At 45.1% G+C, this 22275-nt stretch overlaps 1 protein-coding gene and 1 long non-coding RNA gene across 3 annotated transcripts in view; one reads left to right on the forward strand and one right to left on the reverse strand.

Moving 5' to 3' along the window:
• The window catches only part of BRINP1 (BMP/retinoic acid inducible neural specific 1), a 118368-nt gene extending 108354 nt beyond the window's left edge, over positions 1 to 10014 (reverse strand). The window contains exon 1 of one of the 2 annotated variants that reach the window (XM_075579445.1): positions 9324 to 10014. The gene's annotated coding sequence lies outside the window, so the exon portion shown is untranslated. The remainder of the gene's footprint in view (positions 1 to 9323) is intronic. The other variant, XM_075579443.1, reaches the window with a different exon arrangement.
• LOC142472367 (uncharacterized) overlaps positions 1 to 22275 on the forward strand; it is a 36412-nt gene that overhangs the window by 1431 nt on the left and 12706 nt on the right. The window lies entirely within an intron of this gene.

A 22275-nucleotide genomic window follows, 5' to 3' on the forward strand; every position in this document is an offset into this window, starting at 1 on the left:
TCCCTTTTGGGAATACTGGATAATGTTATGGGACAAAATATTTTAGAATACAACATTAAAATAGCACAAACGTATGTGAGATAGAGAAGAATTCGGTGGGGTCAATCTAGTTAACCAAAGTATTTAGTATTAAATTAAACATAGGGTTGGACTGTTAAGGGAAGGGAGGCAGGAGCAGACCAAGAGACCCCTCCTGGGAAGGTGTTTAGCGTCTGTATTGGGGTTTAAGGGGGAGTTTTAGGGGTTACGTGTAGAATGGGTCTGGAAAGGGTGAGTCTGACTTTTTTTAGTTGACAGCATTGAAGGAGCAATTCATACACTTTTAAAATTATTATTTTTCAACATAGGTTTGATGCAGAGGGTCTCCAAAGTTGAACCCCATTCATTTCACCTCCGCAGACCCCCGGCTTCTTGAGATACATACCTCCATAGGGGGTGCTGGTATCTCAGCAAAGTTTAAAGCTCCCGCGTCATGCGGCCAATAGGAAGCCGCTGTGAATGATGTCACAGCTTCCTGTTGGCCCGCAGGGAGCTTAGAAACTCCGCCATTATGTGAACCCTTTTAGCTGAGTGGACTGGCTACTGGCACCCCCTGCGGAGGTAAGTATCTCCAGAAGCAGGGGTCCCTGTAGCTGAACAGAATGGGGTTCAGCTCCGGAGACCCCTATTTTAATGCTGTGTAACAAAAATACACAAAAATGTAAAAAAAGGCCACTGAGATTGCCTCTTTAAGCAAACAGCTAATGGCAAACACTAATAACAATACAAGCATACAGTATAATAAAGCGCTCCACCTAAAATTAACCTGTGAGGTGCCAAAAAAATTATATAATTATGATATACAATGAATAATCTGCACCAACTAACTAGTAATGTGACAACATATAATAATACATACAAATGTATTTAAATACGTGTAAATAAGTACCAAAAAATGGGTATTAACCCAAATTAGGTATGAATTCTAAAGTGACAATTGGTGGTACACTTTAGAATGGCAGCCAAAAGACCATAGGCAAATCTATCCAATAACTTGCACAGGATGCAATATAATCAAGAGAACACAAGCCCTTGGCACAGTAAGAGTCAATAATACCAGTCCTGGAATGTGATATTGGAACCAGTCCCAGTTTGTGATTGCTGATCCCACTCGGTCTCTTCAAAGACTGGTAATTATTGTATTGGGTCTTGGCGCGGGATTTCAGAATGCCGTCCGCAGTTTGATCCTGTGTCGCGGCCCGCGAGGAGGGGGAGAGAAGTGTGGATCCGACCCCAGCCGCCTGCGCCGTGCTCTGGATACTCAAACTGCGGACGGCATTCTGAAATCCCGCGCCAAGACCCAATACAATAATTACCAGTCTTTGAAGAGACCGAGTGGGATCAGCAATCACAAACTGGGACTGGTTCCAATATCACATTCCAGGACTGGTATTATTGACTCTTACTGTGCCAAGGACTATTGTTCTCTTGTTTACAAAGCAGCTAATGGCCCTGTAGTTTTTTCCCGCCATTTCCCATTCCATTGGGTTGCGGTTGTTAGTAACACACTACACTGGGGGCGTACCTAGGGTTGCAAGGTGTCCAGTATTGAACCGGACTGTCCTGTATTTGGATACTCTGTCCAGTAAAGAATGAGAGGTACTGTAATACTGGACATGTATGTGTCCAGTATTTTCCTCCCTGGATATAGTGACCTGACGCACCTTTCACCATTGAGTCCAGTATTTTTGGAGAAGCCACCTGGCAACCCTAGGCGTACCTCCTATGGCGTATTCATAGTGATGGATCACACTGACTGTGTCCTAGAACCCCTTAATGTAGGATGTATTTCCATGGTGTGTTTTATTCAATACCTTTGTGATTGGTTATCTAACCATATTGGTGTGGTGGGGTTTATCGGTTAAAGGAGGTGGGGGGGATTTCATGGGGTTGAAGAGGGATACAAGAAGAGTAGCGAGAAAGCAAACAAATTGGTCAGGAGAGTAGCGAAGAGAATAAGCGGCGATTAAATAGGAAGATTTATCATCAATAATGTAAAAGAGTTACCCCAGATGCCATTAAACAAATCATTTGTATTCTCCCTTGTAAAGATCAATAAGGCTGTTTATCTAAGGATCAATATTTGGTGTGTGAATTATTGGGTAGCATACTGTCATCACAGTAGTTTCAATTAAATTTAAGTTGAGGGTGAATAAATCTGGTGTGGTTTTTCACACCCGTTTTGCCCCCAATTTTGCAGCCAGCCGATCACTTTGTCAAGTGGAGAAAATGTTGATTGTCAATTTTATACATCTCTTTATATTATTATATTGTTCTTTGCACATACACTCAAGGCCAATACAAGGAACATTTGAAGGAACTTTTCATCGCACAGACAGGAGAAATGACTCAGGGCCATCCCTTAAGGGTGGAGGAAAGGAGATTTCACCAGCAACAAAGGAAAAGGTTCTTTACAGTAAGGACAGTTACAGTGTGGGATTCATTACCCATGGAGACTGTGATGGCAGATACAATAGATATCTTCAAATAAAGGTTGGACATCTTTTTGGAAAGGAAAGGAGAGAGAGAGACAGAGAGATATATCAAATTTTGCTTTGACTTGTCAATTTTGTGTGTGCAACACTATGCCAACACGTGTCACACTGCCCCTCTCTGGATTGTGTGTCACACTGCCCCTCTCTGGATTGTGTGTGTCACACTGCCGCCTTTCTGGATTGTGTGTTGTGTGTGTCACACTGCCCCCTCTCTGGACTGTGTTGTGTGTCACAATGCCCCCTCTCTGGATTGTGTGTCACACTGTCCCCTCTCCGGATTGTGTGTTTGTGTGTGTCACACTGCTCCTCTCTGGATTGTGTGTTTGTGTGTGTCACACTGCCCCCTCTCTGGATTGCGTGTTTGTGTGTGTCACACTGCCCCCTCTCTGGATTGTGTGTCACACTGTCCCCTCTCCGGATTGTGTGTTTGTGTGTGTCACACTGCTCCTCTCTGCATTGTGTGTTTGTGTGTGTCACACTGCCCCCTCTCTGGATTGTGTGTCACACTGTCCCCTCTCCGGATTGTGTGTTTGTGTGTGTCACACTGCTCCTCTCTGGATTGTGTGTTTGTGTGTGTCACACTGCCCCCTCTCTGGATTGTGTGTTTGTGTGTGTCACACTGCCCCCTCTCTGGATTGTGTGTCACACTGTCCCCTCTCCGGATTGTGTGTTTGTGTGTGTCACACTGCTCCTCTCTGCATTGTGTGTTTGTGTGTGTCACACTGCCCCCTCTCTGGATTGTGTGTTTGTGTGTGTCACACTGCCCCCTCTCTGGATTGTGTGTTTGTGTGTGTCACACTGCCCCCTCTCTGGATTGTGTGTTGTGTGTGTGTCACATTGCCCCCTCTCTGGATGTCCTGTCTACATTATATTCTCTCCCTGATCCGCACACAGACTGTTTGTCTGCTGCCAAGTAAATGTTTTTGCCGTGTTTGCTTTGGCGCGCAGCGTGTGCCTGCGTGTACAGACTGTGTATGCAGGAAACACTTGTGACCCTTGTGTCTGACCACGCTGAAGTACTGGCACAGACCAAACCTCGCCGTATGGTGTGATGCTGTCATGTGTGTGTGTATCTGTTTGTGTGTGTACAGGTTTTGTGCATGTGTGCACAGAACTGGACGTGCATGTGTGTATGTGCACATGCTTGATAATATGTGTGTTCATGCACTGTCGGTGTGTGCATTTTGTCATGCACGTAAGTGCACATCCACGGCTTGTACACATGCAGTCTGTGTACAGGTCTGCATTTGCCCAAGCACTCCGTGTGCACTCATGATGCACGTGTGTGTCACAGGCAAAGCTACAATATTGCACTACAGCAAGTGTGTGTGCGGGAGCGTGTGTGCAGGTGGCACATATATGCAGGTATACAGAACATGTGCGAGTACATGTGTACACTCCGGGTATTGACGTAGGTATCCTGAGCACTGCCACCCACACAGGCACATGCTCACATGTGCTCACACACACATCATGTGGTGTCATTGTGCGACAGGACGACACAGACTTTAGCACGTGTAGAATATCAGCTGATCTTCTTTATGCCTCTTCCTCTCCTCTCCCTCCATCCTCTCCTCTCTGTCTCTCTGTCTCCCCTCTCTCTATCCTCTCCTCTCTGTCTCCCCTCTCTCTATCCTCTCTGTCTCTCTCTATCCTATCCTCTCTGTCTCTCTCTGTATCCCCTCTCTCTATCCTCTCCGTCTCTCTCTTCTCCCTCTCTCCCCCTCCTCTCCCTCCTCTCCCCCCCCCTCTCTCTCTGTGTCCCCTCCCTCTATCCCTCTCCCTTCTCTGTCTCCCTTCTCGGTGTCCCCTCTCTCTATCCTTCTCTCTCTCTTCCTGGCCCTCTGTCCCCCTGTATCTCTCCTCCCTCTCCCTGTCTCTCTTCTCTCTCCATCTGCCCTCTCGTTAGTCTCCCTGCAGTTTTCTTTCGCCTGGCCCTTAGTTTGCTCTCGTTCAATACATCTGCTCCACGCTCTCACCCCCCCCCCTCTCTCTTACTTTATATGCTTCCCTGTACCTCTGTGTCTGCCTGTTTCTCTGTGTGTTTCTCTCTATCACTGTTTCTCTCTCTGTCATTCTTTCTCTCCTTCTTTCAATCTCAATCTTTATCTCCATGTCTCACTACACGATCTCTCTCCCTCTCTGTTCCTTTGTATCGCTATCTCTCCTGTTAATTTCTCTCTTTTAGTTCATGTATCTTTCTCTCTATTTGTTCATTTCTTGTTTCTCTATCTCCATCTCCCCCTCTCTTCATTTCTCCCTCCCTTACTCTCTCTCACCCCCCCTCTCTCTCTCTCACCCCCCCCTCACCCACTCTCCCTCTCTCTCACCCCCTCTCTCCCTCTCTCTCACCCCTGTCTCCCTCCCTCTGTCCCTCCTTCTTCATTTCTCTCTCCCCTCATCTCCCAGCTCTCCTTTCGCCCCTCCCTCTCTCTGTTTATCTCTCTCTCATCATCTCTCTCCTCACCTTCCCACCTTCTCCCTCCCTCTGTTTCTCTCTCCATCTCCCCCTCTCCCCATCCTTCTCCCTCTCCCCATCCATCTCTCTCTCTCCCCATCCATCTCTCTCTCTCCCCATCCTTCTCCCTCTCTCCCCATCCTTCTCTCCCTCTATCCCCATCCTTCTCTCCCTCTATCCCCATCCTTCTCTCCCTCTATCCACATCCTTCTCTCCCTCTCTCCCCATCCTTCTCTCTCTCTCCCCATCCTTCTCTCTCTCTCCCCATCCTTCTCTCTCTCTCCCCATCCTCTCTCTCTCCCCATCCTTCTCTCTCTCTCCCCATCCGTCTCCCTCTCCCCATCCATCTCTCTCTCTCCCCATCCATCTCTCTCCCCATCCATCTCTCTCTCCCCATCCATCTCTCTCTCCCCATCCTTCTCCCTCTCTCCCCATCCTTCTCTCCCTCTATCCCCATCCTTCTCTCCCTCTATCCCCATCCTTCTCTCCCTCTATCCCCATCCTTCTCTCCCTCTATCCACATCCTTCTCTCCCTCTCTCCCCATCCTTCTCTCTCTCTCCCCATCCTTCTCTCTCTCTCCCCATCCTTCTCTCTCTCTCCCCATCCTTCTCTCTCTCTCCCCATCCTTCTCTCTCTCCCCCCATCCTTCTCTCCATCTCTCCCCATCCTTCTTTCCATCTCTCCCCATCCTTCTCTCCCTCTCTCCCCATCCTTCTCTCCCTCTCTCCCCATCCTTCTCTCCCTCTCTCCCCATCCTTCTCTCCCTCTCTCCCCATCCTTCTCTCCCTCTCTCCCCATCCTTCTCTCCCTCTCTTCCCATCCTCTCTCTCCCCATCCATCTCTCTCCCCATCCTCTCTCTCCCCATCCATCTCTCTCCCCATCCTTCTCTCTCCCCATCCTTCTCTCTCTCTCCCCATCCTCCTCACTCCCTCTCCCCATCCTTCTCTCCCTCTCTCCCCATCCATCTCTCTCTCCCCATCCATCTCTCTCTCCATCCTTCTCTCTCTCTCCCCATCCTCATCTCTCTCTCTCCCCATCCTTCTCTCCCTCTCTCCCCATCCTTCTCTCCCTCTCTCCCCATCCTTCTCTCCCTCTCTCCCCATCCTTCTCTCCCTCTCTCCCCATCCTTCCCTCCCTCTCTCCCCATCCTTCTCTCCCTCTCTCCCCTTCCTTCTCTCCCTCTCTCCCCATCCTTCTCTCCCTCTCTCCCTCTCCTTCACTACAATTACCCTTGTCTGGGATTTAAAGTGACGGACTCATTGCGCTGATGGATTTGCGTGTCTCCTGCTCGCCATGTACCTGGGATTTAGAACACCTCTGGACGCTGAGAGTCACACATCTGGACGCTGAGCCTCCTGATAACACTACACCCCAAAAACCAGAAAACCCAAATCCCAGCGCAAAAACCCTTTAACAGGGAGCACAGCTGTATATTAGGGTTACACTGTAATGGGGCACAGCTGTATATCAGGGTTACACTGTAATGGAAGCACAACTGTATATCAGGGTTTCAGTGTAACAGGGAACTTAGATGTATATAAGGGTTACAGTGTAAAAGTGAAAATAGCTGTATATCAGGGTTACAGTGTAAAAGTGAAAATAGCTGTATACCAGGATTACAGTGTAACTGAGAGCATGGCTGTATATCAGGGTTACAGTGTAACTGAGAGCATGACTGTAAATCAAGGTTACTGTGTAAGAGGGAGTACAGCTGTATATCAGGGTTACAATGTAACAGGGAGCATGGCTATATATGAGGATTACAGTGTAAAAGGAAGTAAAGCTGTATATCAGGGTAATGCTGTAACGGAGCATGGCTGTGTAACAGGGTTACAGTGTAAAAAGAGAGCACAGCTTTATATCAGGATTACAGTACAACAGGGACCACAGCTGTATATGAGGGCTAACGTTTCAGAAAAATATCTCTATATCAGGGTCAAAGTGTTAAAAAAAAAACAGCAGTATATAAGGGTTTCAGTGTGGCAGGGAACAGCGGTATATCAGAATTAGAGTGTTATAAAAAAAACTGCTCTGGATCAGCGTTACAATGCTGCAGAACACACTGCAGAACCAGAACTCAGATACATTGTTACAAAACAACAGAGAGCACAGCTGTATATCAGGGTTATAATGTAACAGGGTACCCAGCTGTATATTAGGGTTACACTTTAATCAGGGGTACAGCTGTATATCAGGGTTACTGTATAACAGAAAGCACAGCTGTATTTCAGGGTTACAGTGTAACAAAGCACAGCTGTATATCAGGTTTACAGTGTAAGAGGGAGCACAGCTGTATATCAGGATTACAGTGTAACAGCGAACACAGCTGCATATCAGGGTTACACTTTAACAGGGTAACCAGCTATATATTCGGGTTAAACTTGAATAGGGAACACAGCTGTATATCAGGATTACAGTCTAACAGAAATAAAGTACCTTACCGTACGAAACGCGTAGGCGAGCTGCGTTCCTCCTATTTTTTAATTATGTTCGAATAAAGTAATTTTTTTCACGGACCCTTTCTTCTGGTTGTGCACTGTTTTTTCTACATTTTTTCTAACAAAGAGCACAGCTGTATATCAGGGTTACAGTGTAACAGAGAGCACAGCTGTATATCAGGGTTACAGTGTAACAGAGAGCACAGCTGTATTTTTGGGTTACATTGTAACCTGGAGCTCAGCTGTATATCAGGGTTACTGTATAACAGAGAGGACAGCTGTATTTCAGGGTTACTGTGTAACATGAAGCACAGCTGTATATCAGGGTTACTGTATAACAGAGAGGACAGGTGTATTTCAGGGTTACAGTGTAACATGAAGCACAGCTGTATATCAGGGTTACTGTATAACAGAGAGGACAGCTGTATTTCAGGGTTACAGTGTAACATGAATATACAGAGATACTGTATTATCATACAGAACCCAAACAGAACTCAGACAAACTATATTATCCTACAGAACCCAAACAGAACTCTGAGATATTGTATTATTGTACAGAACCCAACCAGAGCTCAGAGATACTGTATTATCCTATAGAACCCAAACAGAACTCTGAGATACTGTATTATCGTACAGAACCCAAACAGAACTGTATAATGCTACAGAACCCCTTGCCTATTAACTCTTATATTCAATTTGAAATAACCCAGCTTCACATCAGAGCCCTGAGTCTCATGTTACAGACCAAGCTCCACACATCAGATTAGAGCTTAGAGCCCAGCTCCCCACAGAGCCTGAGTCTCATGTCACAGACCCAGCTCCACATCAGAGCTCTGATTCTCATGTCACAGACCCAGCTCCCCACAGAGCCCTGAGTCTCATGTCACAGACCCAGCTCCACACGTCAGATTAGAGCTCAGAGCCCAGTTCTACATCAGAGTCCTGAGTCTCATGTCACAGACCCAGCTCCACATCAGAGTCCTGAGTCTCATGTCACAGACCCAGCTCCACATCAGAGTCCTGAGTCTCATGTCACAGACCCAGCTCCACATCAGAGTCCTGAGTCTCATGTCACAGACCCAGCTGCACATCAGAGCCCTGATCTTTAGCTCAGCTCCTTATCACAACTGAGAGCTCTGTCCCACATCTTGGCTCTTTTGCCCAGCCCTGACTCTGCTATCATGCCAGATACATTAACAGACATAAGCACATGTATTGACCGGTATTAGCAACGAATCTGTATGTGCATGTGTCTTTACATGTATGTGTACATAATGTACTGCATGTGCCGGCATCCTTATGTATCTGAGTACGTGTGTCCAGGTGTATGTACTGTATATGTGTATCTGGCATTCGGTGTACATCTGTGCATACATGTCAGTCTTGTGCATGTGCAGTTGTGCATATGAATGTGTGTGTGTGTGTGTGTGTATCCTGTACGTGTGTATGTATATGCAACTGTGCATATCTCTAGATGTGTGTGTTAATATCTGTGTCTGTATGTGTGTCTGTTTGCACGAATCTTTGTATGCTTGAGTTTGTGTGTACTGTACCATCACAGCATGTGTGTTTGTGTATCTGTATGTGTGTAATAAAAAAACATTTGCATGCATGGTGCTGTGTCTCTGTGTAGGATGCATGTGTGGGGTATGCGTTTCTTCACACATCTGCATGTATGTGACAATACTTTCTTGTGTGTGTGTGTGCCCCTACGTGGGTTTGTGTGTCTGTGTGTGTGATACGTGTGTATGGACGGGTCTCTGTGCATGCAGGTTTGTGTGTCTGTATGCACTGTATGTATGCAGATGCAGTATGTGGGTTGGTGTGTCTGTACTGTAGATATATAGATGATTCTGCCCCTACATGCATGTGTGTGATGCTGGTAACTTACCTGCTGTCAGTGTGCCTCTCTGGCAGGAATCGGGTATCCAAGGGCTGTTATTGTCCGGGGTGGGAGCCCCTGGGTACCGTTGGCATGTTGCTGCGAATGCTGGGGCTGCAGGTTGGGTAATCCTGGGGTGTTAGCAGTCCTTGTCATGCTCACACACAAAAACACCTTCCCTGTCTCCAGATCCCAGCATTAAAAAGGCAGCACCATTCAATCTCCTGCAGATTTTTCCTCCTCTTCTGCTACTCAGGGAGAGAAGATGATGACTGGAGAAGAGAGAGAGAGAGGGCTGGAGAGGGAGGAGGAGAAGCAGGAGGAGGAGGAGGGGATATGGGATGGAATGAATGAGGAAGGGGTTGGGAGGAGTTGGGACCCGGGTCTGATTCTAGATGTATCCTGCGAGATTTGGGAGCAAGAGGACCAGAGGCAGGAAGGAGGTGGGACAAGTTGGAGACAGGCTTTCAGCGCAGGATTCGTGGATTGCCAAGATGTTAGCGCGTCCGGGCCAGAGAGAAGGGGAGGCAGGGGAGAGGGTGGAGAGACGAGGAACAAGCAGGGAGACGGGCACAAGGGAAGGGCCGACAGTAAGACATAAGGAGAGACATTCAGCGAAAGGGGAGAGGGGGATAGATAAAGATAGAGGAAGAGAGGAGGGGGAGAGGAAGGGAAAATGGGGAAGAGAAGGGAGAGAAAGAAGGGAAGAGAGACAAGTGGGAGAGAGGGGGGAGAGAGGGGAGAGAAAGAGGGGGAGAGAGACAAGTGGGAGAGAGGGGGGAGAGAGGAGGGGGAGAGAAAGAGAGAGGGGGTAGAGAGGGAAGAGAAGGGAGAGAGTGAGGGAGAGGGGGGAGAGAGGGGGTAATATAGAGGGGGGAAGATAGAGGTGGAGAGAAAGAGACATTGAAGAGACTGTAAGACATAAGGAGAGACATTCAGATAGGAGAGAGTATAGAGGAAATTGAAATTGGAAGTGATGAGGATTACGACCCTACACATTCAGCTCTATTTAAATGACTGGGACCCAAAGCTCCTCCAGCATGGGGAAGTGCCTTCACGGCATATTGATTAGGGGAAAGATTAGAAAAACAGAAATAGACAGGAATTAGAAAAACAGTGCCGGGGAAGATTCAGGGCGACTGGGGCTTAAAAAAAAAAGAAGTTGCAACCCTACCCCGTATCCCTAACTGAGAAAAAGTTCACATTTATTAAATATATATAAAAAAATTGTTCCGAACCGCCCCCCCCCCCACAGATTTATTCAAAATTTCCCATTATTTTCAATTGTATTTGGTTCTTTAACGTCAGACGGCCCCTAATTCAATATGCTGTAGAAGATTCATTTGAATGGATCGGACGTCTTCTCCAACGCTGGGAAAATGGTTCACAAATAACTCTTGCTGTTCAGAATGATCCGATTTGAAGCCTCCGTGGAAACATACTTACTAACAGCTCCTGAATCTTGCGTTAAACACACATGGACACAGTGTGTACTGTAGAGAGCTCCGCGCCTCTCAGTTTCAAAGTACATTGGACACAGCACCATTCCATGACCTTGGAATGTCATTCAGACCTCAAACCTTTGCCTGGATATTATCAAGTGAATTAAAATTTATAAGAGATTGGCAAATAGTGTCAAAATGCGATTGACCTTTTTGTGTACGCCAATTTTTAAATATTCTCCAGTTATCACATTGTGTTGTTTTATTTGTGCTAATTTGTGGAAGGGCTCCAACCTTTCTACATTTTCTTCAGTTTTTTCTGTTTGCAGAATTTTAGAATATTCTCCAACTTTTTATATATATATTTCTATATTTTTTTTTTGGAGGGAGGGGAATTTTGCGACTTTTTTTTAACGAGCTCCAAAAATGTGCCATCTCTACTATGTATGAGTGAGCGGGATTAATAAATAGAATATTTTTCAGCAGTTATTTTTTCAGTGCACCTGCTATCATTTTATTACAATTTTTTAATAGAGGAAGAGAGAAAGAGAGAGACAGAGAGAGAGAGAGATGTAAGGACATACCTGTTTATACTAAAACATGCAGGGCCCGGAGTGTTTATTAATAGGGACATGGGGTACTATCAGTGCCAAGCTATAAAGCAATCAAATGCATAGCCTATGAGATGTTTTACAGCGCTGTAAAACACAGGAGCCCATGTTTGCTAAGTGGTGCTATTCCATACAACTTAAATGTTCCCAAGAAGTCTGCCTGTACTTAAAGTTATCCCTTATGAGATATCATTAGATGATGTGTCACTGTTTTTTTTTGTTCGCCTTCCTCTGGATCAACAGACTATAAGTACAAATATAGGATGAGTATCTGTCATCTAAATGTAGCATACTGTAGATGGAACTTGATGGATGTACAATATGTCTTTTTTCAACCTCATCTACTATGTAACTGTAACATTGCTGACTGTAAAACAGGATACGAACCCGCAGGGCAGAGGTAGGGAGTAGTACACCAACCTTGGCCTGGGATCTGAGGCCTGAGAGGCAGAGGTAGTTAAGTCCAATTCCAGGGTCGAGGCAGGCGGCAGGCAGGGATAGTCAAGTACAATTCCGGGGTTGAGGCAGGCGGTAGCCAGGGGTGGTCATGCCCAGGCAGAGGCCAAGCACAATCAGGTAAACACAGCGGCAAAGACAAGGCTCAAGCAGAACAAGGTAACAAGTACTTTGCATGAGCACTGACAGGGAGCAACTGCCTGCTATTTAAAGGCCAGAAGCAGCTGCTGGCAATTAGGTCCAGACAGAGGCTGACTTCTTGTCAGGAAGTGAGGAGCAGGAATTGCCAGGAAGCAAGATGGCCACGGTAGCTTCAGTGAGGGCGAAAGTCACTTTCTGTCGGTAGCCATCTTAGGTATTCGGACAGATCCCTTATAGTATCCCACCCTTCAGGGTCGAACTCCAGGGCGACCAGATCCTGGTTTATCTGGATATCCACAGTAGGGGAGGTCGGGGTGTATCTGAATGAGTACTTGGGGAATGTTGAGGTGTACTCTGGGGAATTGGGGGGCTGTATCTAGGGCAGGTCCGGGGATAACTGTGCAATCTTGGACTGTAACTGGGACTGGTGGGGCTGTGGATGGGGGTGGGGGGGGGGTGGGTCAGGGAGTAACTGGGACTTGTCGGGCTGTAACTGGGACTGATGGGGTTGTAACTGGGTCTGATGGGGGAGTTACTGGGACTAGTTGGGCTGTGACTGGGACTGGTGGGGCAAGTCGGGGAGTAACGGACTGGTCGGGCTGTAACTAGAACTGGTGGGGCTGTGGCTGGGAGATGAAGAAGTAACGCACTGGTCGGGCTGTAACGGACTGGTGGGCCTGTGGCTGGGGGACATCGGAGAGGAGGAAGAGGTTGAGGTGGGCAACTTGGCCTGTACTTTCTGGACACGTTGGAGCATGATAACGGCAAACACGATCTTAGCTGAAAGAAAGATGGGAACCTTATCTGTAGTGTCTATGTCATCTGTGGACAACTGGCAGGATAGGACATCAGTCTTCACCTTCTTGGATCCTGGGTGATAGGAGACCCCGACAGGATGACAGGGTGGAAGGCATTTCCCATCGCAGGCAGACTTCCAAGTTAGTATCTGTCCTGAGGGCCAGTCAATCCGGGGGTTATGAATGCATAGCCAAGGAAGCCCCAGAATGACATTGATGGTTGGGGAATGGATTACATCCAGCTGAAGAACCTCATGGTGCAAAACACCAAACGTGACTTTGAGCTGAGTCATCTCTTGCGAAATGACCCCAGATCCCAATGGTCTATTGTCAATAGAGGAGATACCCAAAGGCATATCCTTTCTCTGGAGAGAAATATTGACTCACTGAGCTAAGGCTTTATCTATGAATATACTGGTGGCTCCAGAATCCACAAAGGCCTTGGTAGCAACCGAATGGTTCTGCCAAGATAAACAGATGGGGATCATCAGGCGACTGGGAGATGGGGATATGAGGCATATGCCCAGAAGCAACTCCCAAGTTTGTGCTGGGCACTGGCCGTCTCCAGATTTCTTAAGACAGACCCGTACCATATGGCCTTTCTCACCACAGTAGAGACAAAATCCCAAGGAGCAACGGTGCTGCTTCTCCCGTTCCGTGAGATGCATACTGCCCAACTGCATGGCTCTGCCGATTCTTCGGAGGCATCATTAGGAGAAACCTCAAGAGGTGTTGCAAGAGCCTTGTTTAATCTGCAGGAGTGCAGATTCAGCAGAAGCCGCATGACCGGGAGAATCAAAGATCGTCCGGAAGGTCTCCATGAATGCGCCGGAGTTATCCATCAGGGGGAGTCTTTTTCATTATGGGGGGATGTCCAGGCTAATGCTTCATCTGTGAGAAGGGAGAAGATTTACTCTACCCGAGAGCGGTGGGTAGAGAAGGATGATGGCTGCGTGTCAAACTGAACCTGTCACTGGTTCAGGAATCCCCTGCAAGCTGAGGGAAGGCCTCCATAGTGGCTGGGAGTAGGGATACAGGGTTCCTTTAAGACCACAGGTACTGTATTTCTGTAACTCTCTGTAACTCTCTGTAACTCTGTAACTGTTTAGTACATATAGAGCCAAAATAAATGGGCTGTATGGTGTCATATTTGTGGTCCTTACTGGAGGAGAGAAAACATCCATTCCTTCCAGCACATAAAGCAGAGAAAAAAACAAAACAAAAACAATTGAATGCCAGATATATATTTTACTCTTTGAGAAAACAAAGTTTTTAGCACCAGCGTGCAACTGGGAATATTTGGTAAATAACTTACATAAGCAAGATAAGGTCACTACTTCTCCACAACCAGTATTGTAGCTGTGTAACAGATCAGCATCAGCACCACAACCAGTGTTATAGCTGTGTAACAGATCAATACCACAACCAGTGTTATACCTGTGTAACAGATCAGCATCACAACCAGTGTTATAGTTGTGTAACAGATCAGTACCACAACCAGTGTTATAGCTGTGTAACAGATCAATACCACAACCAGTGTTATAGCTGTGTAACAGATCAGCATCACAACCAGTGTTATAGTTGTGTAACAGATCAGTACCACAACCAGTATTATAGCTGTGTAACAGATCAATAGTAGGAAGCAGGGGACCCTGGTTCAATTCCCGGTGTCGGCTCCTTGTGACTTTGGGCAAGTCACTTTATCTCCCTGTGTCTCAGGCACCAAAACATAGATTGTAAGCTCCATGGGGACCTGTGCCTGCAAAATGTCTCTGTAAAGTGCTACGTAACACTAGTAGCGCTATACAAGAACATGCTATTATTATTATTATTGTTGTGTAACAGATCAGCACCACAACCAGTATTATAGATGTGTGACAGATCAGCACCATGGCCAGTTCCAGATCAGTGATACACAAACCCACAACCTTCTGCAGTTATAGGGCAGATAATACCTCCAAGTGGTTTACTAATCTTACTTAAATGGAGCAGATATGCAGACTGGTATATCCATTCTGTATCTCTACATATTTATACCATGTGGTAAAAGTATCAAAGTTCACAATGGAGTATTAATTATGACATTTATTGTGAGAATGTTAATGTGTTACATGTATCAACTTTGTTCTTCAATATGTGAGGAATTTAGGGAGAGGTTAAAGGAGCATTTAGGGGAGGAGTTATAGGAGCAGCTAGGGGAGGAGTTGTAGGAGCAGTTAGGGGAGGAGTTATAGGAGCAGTTAGGGGAGGAGTTATAGGAGCTGTTAGGGGAGGAGTTATAGGGAGCGGTTATAGGAGCAGTTAGGTGAGGAGTAATAGGGAGTAGTTTTAGGATCGGTTAGGGGAAGAGTTATAGGGAGCTGTAAAGGGAAGAGTTATAGGGAACAGTTAAGGGAGGAGTTATAGGAGCAGTTATTGGATCAGTTAGGGAGCAGTTAGGGGATTAGCTGCTCTGCGCAGTATTATAATAGGACGTATCACAGTTTGCTTCTGTAACTGCCGCTGTTTCTCACATTGTCTGCGCCAGGTCTGACGCGGCGATAACCTCTGTGCCTGAGAGATCGGCTTCAGGGGGAAGTAATTAAATAACACGTTTCAGACGTTTCACGCCGGGTAAATTGCCACAAATAAAATTCCAGCACTGCGTCCGGGAGAAAATGGTATCGCTTTCATACGGATTGAAGTAATCTAAATAAAAATAATTCAGACAGAGGTTTTATAATTAGAGTGCAGCGCAGAATGACAAGTCACCTCGTACATGATACTACACATTTAACCCTTTGCTGTGCAACCTGCAACACATTACCCAGCAATGCCCCTGTAAAGTAAAGGGATTATTTGGAATAAGCAAGAATTTTATATATAGCGTCATTGATAACCACAGATAAACATGAGATAAACAACCTCAGTCCATTTTTAATATACCCACGTACATGCGTCCTTCATTGTGCTATGATAAAGCATACTTAATACATTTATTATTAGATTACAGCTTGTGTATCAAACACCAAACCCTGGAGACATTAGTTAGCCATAATTTACCTTTTTTCAGCTGTTTATCTTAGTTTCTTGGGTGGAAAATTTGTGCAGAAACAGCCCTGAATTCCATGAAATAGGGTTTTTTCTCCTTGATAAATCTGGTGATGTTTTTTTTGTTACCAATGTTACCCCAATTTTGCAGCAAACAGATTTGGAAAGATGGAGACATTGTGGGTGGGTAAGGAAGGCTCGCCTCCGCCGGTCAGCTACCGAGGGCAGCTTGCCACGAAGTTAACCCCCTAACCTTACCCCTTACCACAAAGGCCTCTAAAAGCCCCTCGCGTTGTCCTCACCCTAAGCTGCGATAAAGAAAATACGTGTTTGCAGCGCTAACAGCTAGCACACAGGGAGAGGAAAAATAAGCTGCTGATAATGCTGTTTAATCATCTGCCCTGTCGTGAGTAGGATTTCAATTTTACATGTACCGGATGGGATCTCCGCAACCTAATATGTGAACAGAACGCACCGCTCTCACAACTTAGTTATTTTAGAAAGAAATCATTCGCAATTAATTTTATTCAGTGGGTGCAACCTATGTACTCAAATCAGTACATTGGACATATAAATGAAAAGCTGACAGTCAAACAATCATTCAAAGAAAGTACATTTTAGTGCACTCCAATAATATTTTTTTTCTTTTTTTTTCAGTGAATACGCATAAGTGAAAAACCGTGCATAAGTGATAAATACAAAAGCTAAAAGATAAAATGACACGTGGTGCTCACAATCAGTGGTGATTGGCCGCTATATACACATTGCAATTGAATTTTGAAACAACCATAGCATGAAATGCAGTATTCCTGTTGTGGGTTAATTCCTCATTAACAGAATGACAATCAAGCAAACATACACAATGTTCTTGCAGTATAATAATCACATATGTGCCAATTGGCTTGTAGGTGTATGCATAAGTCGTCACTAGAAATATTGCAATGAAATATATCTTGGTTGTGCTCACCTAGTTTAGCTAAGCTGTCATATGAAAGCTGTTTCTTACAAACAGCGCAGCTCAAACATCACTGCCAACTTTTAAAGCTAAACTCACTGATCTAATAGCCGTGAGTATGGCAAGATGTAGCAGAAGACTCTGCTAATAACTAGGATATGTAACACAGTGCCGCTAATATAACTAAGCTAACATATGAAAGCTGTGGACCTATAGACCGCGCAGCTGTAACATCACTGCCAAGTATTACACTAAACTCACTGATCTAGTAATGGTAAGTATGTAGCAGGATATTACTGAGGCGTTGCCCGGTGTTGAGATGTTTGGACATACAATATCACTGATCCAACTATGCTGACACATGAAAGCTGTTCCAAGCCAAGCAGCATACCTCGCTTGTTACTACAAAGCCTGAACTCACTGAACAATACCAATGAGACCTCTGCAATATGCAGGAACTAGGCCAAGATAAGGCAACAGCAAAGAATAATAAAGTTCCCAGCTACTTAGCTATTAAGTTAAAACTTGTTACAGTTGCCAGGATTGGAATCAGTGGCAGCAGCGGCCAGAGGATCATGAGCACCACGTGACGTGACATCACCACGTCACTACACTCTACGTGTTTCTCTCCAGACGGAGCTTCGTCAGGGGCAGGTGAGTCACCTCTGGCCACTGCTGCCGCTGATTCCAATACATTCAGCTAGATATAGACGGATGTTGCTAAGGCTAAGGTCCCAGTACCTCCGCTGCACGCGCGCCGCGAGTCTGGCAGCGTGCAGCCAATTCCCCGGTCTGCTATGAGCTGCAGGAAGAAAGACTGGGGGGAGCGTGGCGGAGGAGTGATGGGGGTGCGGCCATGACGTCACCCGGCAGGTTCGCCCTCATTGGCTGAACCGCCGGGGGGCGTGGCCGTCATTCACTCACCCACCCACCTAGGCAGTCATATGTCTTTTGTTGAAAATATAAAAATAAACAGGTTGCATTGTAATGTTTTTTTCTGTATCACAATAAGAAAACAGTTAAGTAAAAGTTGGGCGCTAAAAGATATTTTTTCGCGGTAGGTGCGCTACGGGTTTGGGGGGGGGGGTTGCCTGCTCCTTTCAGTTGTCCCGGGCCCCATGATTTCTATTGGCGGCCCTGAATGTATATATTAGAGGATTATATGTAAGTGTGCGCCTATCCAAAAGGATTACCCCCCCCTTTCTCTCTACCTATATGCTATCAATGTAATTACTACCCATGACTCCTCCTATTACTCCATATAACCGCTCCCTATAACTCCTCCTATTACTCAGTATAAACTCTCCCGGTAACTACTCCAATTACCCCATATAACCACTTCTGTATAACTCCTCCTATTACCTCATATACAGTTAGGTACGGAAATAATTGGACGCTGACACAATTTTCATAATTTTGGCTCTGTACGCCACCACAATGGATTTGAAATGAAACAACTGAGATGCAATAGAAGTGCAGACTTTCAGCTTTAATTCAAGGGGTTGAACAAACATTTCGTATGAAACGTTTAGGAATTGCAACCATTTTCATACCAGTCCCCTTATTTCAGGGTCTCAAATGTAATTGGACAAATTAACACAATCAGAATTCAAATGTTCATTTTTAATATTTTTGCCGAGAATCCTTTGCAGGCATTGACTGCTTGTAGTCTGGAACGCATGGACATCACCAAACGCTGGGTTTCCTCCTTTGTGATGCTTTGCCAGGCCTTTACTGCAGCTGTCTTCAGTTGTTGTTTGTTCGTGGGTCTTTCTGCCTTAAGTTTTGTCTTCAGCAAGTGAAATGCATGCTCGATCGGGTTGAGATCAGGTGATTGACTTGGCCATTGCAGAATATTCCACTTCTTTGCCTTAAAAAAACTCCTGGGTTGCTTTCGCAGTATGTTTTGGGTCATTGTCCATCTGTACAGTGAAGCGCCGTCCAATCAACTTCGCTGAATTTGGCTGAATCTGAGCAGACAATATATCCCTCTACACTTCAGAATTCATCCGGCTGCTTCGGTCTTCTGTCACATCATCAATAAACACTAGTGACTCAGTGCCATTGTAAGCCATGCATGCCCATACCATCACACTGCCTCCACTGTGTTTTACAGATGATGTGGTATGCTTCTGATCATGAGCCGTTCCAAGCCTTCTCCATACTTTTTTCTTCCCATCATTCTGGTACAGGTTGATCTTAGTTTCATCTATCCAAAGAATGCTGTTCCAGAACTGGGCTGGCTTTTATAGATATTGTTTGGCAAAGTCTAATCTGACCTTTCTATTCTTGAGGCTTATGAATGATTTGCACCTTGTGGTGAACCCTCTGTATTTGCTCTTGTGAAGTCTTCTCTTTATGGTAGACTTGGATAATGATATGCCTACCTACCTGCAAGAGTTCTTCACTTGGCTGGATATTGTGAAGGGTTTTTTTTTTAACATGGAAAGGATCCTACGATCATCCACCACTGTTGTCTTCCGTGGACGTCCAGGCCTTTTTGTGTTGCAGAGCTCACCAGTGCGTTCTTTTTTTCTCAGAATGTACCAAACTGTTGATTTGGCTACTCCTAATGTTCCTGATATCTCTCTGATGATTATTTTTTTTTGCAGCCTAAGGATGCCCTGTTTCACTTGCATTGAGAGCTCCTTTGACCGCATGTTGTGGGTTCACAGCAACAGCTTCCAAATGTGAATGCCACACTTTGAATCAACTCCAGACCTTTTACCTGCTTAATTGATGATTAAATAACGAAGGAATATCCCACACCTGTCCATGAAACAGCTTTTGAGTCAATTGTCCAATTACTTATGGTCCCTTGATAAAGAGGGGGCTACATATTAAAGAGATGTAATTCCTAAACCCTTCCTCCAATTTGGATGTGAATACCCTCAAATTAAAGCTGATAGACTGCACTTTAAGCCCATATTCGTTATTAAACTGTAACTTGAATATATTTTGGCACACAGCCAAAATAACAAAACTTGTATCAGTGTCCAATTATTTCCGGACCTAACTGTAATTGCTCCCTATAACCCAATTTTATCCCATATACCCACTCCTTATAACTTCTATTATCCCATATAACCGCTCCCCAAAATTCCTCCTATTGCCCAATGTAACCGCTCCCTATAACTTCTCCTATTACCCCATATAACTTCTCCTATTGCTCCATATAACCCCATTTTACCCAATATAACTGCTCCCTATAATTCCTCCTGTTACTCCATATAACTGCTCCCTATAACTCCTATTACCCCATATAACCGCGACCTGTAACTCTTTTTATTAGCCCATATAACCACTCTTTAAAATTCCTCTTATTGTCCAATGTAACCCCTCTCTATAATTCCTCTTATTGCTCTATATAACTGCTCCCTAAAATCTAATTTTCCCCATATAACTGCTCCCTTTAACTCCTCCTATTACTCCATATAACCGCTCCCTATAATCCTATTTTCCCCATATAACCGCTCCCTATAACTCCTCCTATTGCCCCATATAACCTTCCCATTGTCCTATTGACACTCCCCAAATCACACATGGCGGCATATCAATTTTAAAGCAAAAAGCACATTTTCAACTATTTCTAAATATTTCTCCAAAACAGCCCCTATAAAGGCAATTTAATAATACTATTTTTTTAAACTAATGTTGACAATGTACACTGTGCTGTACATGTGATTTTGCAGACACAATGGGCCCTGCCGAAGAGATTAGAATCAACATTTTGACGCAACAGGCCCAGGGTGGTAAGGTAACTTGTGAAAGGTGAGCTGAGATTCTAACTGGGGTCACCCACTACACAGAGTGACATTACAACTGAGCTTCTCCTTCAGGCCCCAACAAATGAAAGGGTGTAATGTACACGTATTATTAGCATGAGTTGCAACTGTGTCCCTGTCCATGGTCCTTATCAGCTCTACCTTCTGTCTTCCCTGCCTCATTCTGTACATCCGTGAAGTGAAACATCTCCTTCCTGCTTCTTCTCCACTGGAACTCTCCATTTTGGCATTCAAATTAATCCCCGCTCTGTGCCAGATCAAATCCTTCCCCTTCGATTGATTGTGCCAAAGACCCTTAGCCAACACTGATCAATAATTTAGTACGTGGGAAGCTCTTCCAGGTTACTTCTCAGCATGCCAGGGGCAGTAGGTGGTAGAGCAGAGAGTGTGCTCATGTGTCAGCTTTTCGTTTGGCAATGTCACAAGAAGTCATCGGATTTACACGTTTAACCAATCCCTCCTGCTCAGGAAAAGGGGATTTCAATAATTTAGAAATATAAAATGGTTTCATGTTAAGCAGCCCCCCTGGTGTACTTCCGATCCAGCACAGAAAATCAGCACTCGTTCATATTTTGACCTGTTCTAACAAAACATGCCCTTCATATCTGATCACGTGCAAAATGCAGCAACCTTTCCTAGCGACTCCAAATGCCAAAAAAAAGGATTATCAGGAGACTGTTTTAAGAGGCTTTTAACAGCCGAGAGAAGGAGGCAGTGATGCCACTTTACAAACCGTTACAGAGGAGTAAAAATATCCCTCGTCGCTTCTCAAAATGTACATCACCTTTTTTTTTAACTCCGTAGGAATGGAAGGGGGAGCCCCAATCCTTTCCAATAAAATCCCAAGCGCCAAACTTCATCAGCCACCACCACAATACAGGTATCTATACCACCTGAGAAGATCACAGTGGTCATGTGTGTGCCAGTTACTGTGACATTCCCAGGATGGGGAGCGCCCAACCGGAAAGATAAATCGAGATAATCAAGGAACGTACTCAAAAATTAAAGCCTCTCCTGGTTTCCATACCAGACTGGTAACGAAAAGTGGTTCCAGGTGTCTGGAAGGTCTTTGTTCACAATCTTTCAATGAAGTTACCAGTGTTGGGGATCTTCACGTAGATATATTCTGTAGATATTCAAAACGTATGTTTAATGCTGAATAACACAAATATAAGTACGTGTACACAATTTTGGGGGGAGGGAGAGGGGGGTGGGAGTTATTTTACTCCCAAGAATGTCTACAATTTCCTACGGACATTTAGAAATGCTTTTCTACAAACCACCATGGAATGCTGTCCATTTGGGAAGGTCACATCTCCGGAAGTGAACATAAATGGAATAGTCTGCCCCGCAATGTGTAGTCAATTTGCACCTTATAATATTTACAATATGACACATCACAATAAAAGGCAGACAGATACTCATACTGGACCTAGAGATGCCCTTGTTGCAAAACAGGTGCAAATTGCCCCTTTCCAATCATTGCAAAGTTGCGACCTTGTTAGAGTCAATGGGGTATATTCCATATGCTCTGAGATCACGGATCCGTGCGTTTTTTCCCGGATTGGCAATTTCGCAGCTTATCAAATATACCCCAATGTGTATTGCAATTTCGTTTAGTATACTAACATGCTATATTTCGCTAAAAGCTCGCAAAATCTCCGACTATTTCCGTGACATTATTTGCCCTCTGAAGCTAGGCGAAATGTTTCTCAAGGAAGCGAAATTGAAAAAAAAAATTCAG

This window comes from Ascaphus truei, chromosome 21 (assembly GCF_040206685.1).
Source record: "Ascaphus truei isolate aAscTru1 chromosome 21, aAscTru1.hap1, whole genome shotgun sequence".
NCBI lineage: Eukaryota > Metazoa > Chordata > Amphibia > Anura > Ascaphidae > Ascaphus > Ascaphus truei.